Source organism: Elephantulus edwardii, unplaced genomic scaffold (genome assembly GCF_000299155.1).
Source record: "Elephantulus edwardii isolate Elephantulus edwardi_28Jun2011 unplaced genomic scaffold, EleEdw1.0 scaffold00026, whole genome shotgun sequence".
Lineage (NCBI taxonomy): Eukaryota > Metazoa > Chordata > Mammalia > Macroscelidea > Macroscelididae > Elephantulus > Elephantulus edwardii.
In genome coordinates, this window is record NW_006399776.1 from 14,246,825 (window position 1) to 14,248,625 (window position 1,801).

The following is a 1,801-nucleotide window of genomic DNA, read 5'->3' on the forward strand; positions in this document are numbered from 1 at the left end:
ATTATTATTAATGAGTTATTTAGGTTCATATATATATATAGACTGAGGAAAGATATTAATAAATAAAAGAATGAGAGAAATAAAATATGCCAAAAGATTGCTATTTTGATTTAAAAAAAAACAACAACAAAGCAACTGTTCTTTTCCTATACAAATAATAATGAATATGTATAGCTGTCCCCAGTAGTTTTAAAAAATAAATTGGTTTTCCTATAAAGGTCCAAATATGCTGGTATAAGTGAGAAATAAAAATATCACATAAACTTCCGCCGCGGCAGCCATCGACGTGCAGCAGCCATGGCAGTGCGCTACCCTATGGCCGTGGCCCTCAACAAGGGCCACAAAGTCACCAAGAACGTGAGCCAGCCGAGACACAGCCGCCGCTGCGGGCGCCTCACCAAGTTCGGGAGGTGTGTGGCTTCGCGCCCTACGAGCGACGCGCCATGGAGCTGCTCAAGGTCTCCAAGGACAAGCGGGGGCCCTCAAGTTCATCAAGAAAAGGGTGGGGACACACATCCGTGCCAAGAGGAAGCGAGAAGAACTCAGCAATGTCCTGGCCGCCATGAGGAAGGCAGCTGCCAAGAAGGACTGAATGTGCCCCACTGTCCCCCAAAGCCCATCTGATGTATTAAAGCGTAACCAACAACAACAAAAAAAATCACATAAAGAAGTATGATTTTCCTGACACATGAAATAAACTAGAACCATTCAAAATAATTTTCATCCTTAACTTTTTTCCAAGTGTTTAGACTTTTAAAATGTTTCATTTCTAAATTGTGCATTCTTGTGAAAAATTTTAAGTATATTCATATGCATATAAACTTTGATAGCCTAGTGGTTAAAGAGCTGTGCTTCCAAAACAAAGGCAGGTGGTTCAAATATACCATGTGCCTGAAGAGAAAAATATAGGCAATAACTTTCTACATGATTTATAGCTCTGAAAACCTACTATATGCATATGCATATGGTATACATATACATATACATATACATATACATATACATATACATATACATATACCTCTGTGGCTATGAACATACCTAGAGCCCAGGTTCTCCATTTGTGGAAAGATGTTACAGTATTATACTGTAGAATTGTTTAAAAAACAAGAGGAGAAGGATTGATTAAGTTAACAGAGAAGCCATCTTGAAAAAAACGTGAAGGCTAAAATTGAAAAAATTTAGCAGCCAAATCCATTCATAAACTAAGTATATATGAATCCACACTTACATAAATTACTTTCTCCCCTGACTTTTTTCTAAAGGATGTTGTTTAGTTAGGTGTGTTGGTCCACAAACCCAGAGCAACTCTATGAAGACAGTTGAAACTTGCCCCATCCTCATTCATCCTCACAGCTCCACCATACTCAAGTCCATTGTTACAGTTACTGTACCAATCCATCTTGTGGAGGGTCTCTTCATTTTGCTGACTACTTTTCATTGCATGGTATCTTTTTCCTGACAACATGCCAAAAATATGAGACAAAGTTCCACTCTCTTTACCTCTAAGAAGCACCTTGTAGCACTTCCTCTAAGATTTGCTGTTGTTGCCCATGGTATATTCAATATTTTTTGCTATCATCACAACTCAGTATTTCTTATTTATTTTTCAACTTTCACACGATGATAAAACAATTAAAAATATTATGGCTTTGGTTAGGAAAATCACAGTTTTCAAACTGATATCCTTGCTCTTTAGCACCATAAAGAAGTCCTTGACAAAAGTTTTGCCAAAAGCAACACATCTTTTGATTTTTTCCCCCTTTACTGCAGCTATTAATGGTGTCTCTCTGGAAACTAA

The 1,801-nt window shown here is 37.6% G+C and overlaps 1 pseudogene; it reads left to right on the forward strand.

Moving 5' to 3' along the window:
- Positions 1-297: 297 nt before the first annotated feature.
- On the forward strand, positions 298-624 carry LOC102844415 (annotated as a pseudogene).
- The last annotated feature ends 1,177 nt before the right edge of the window (positions 625-1,801 follow it).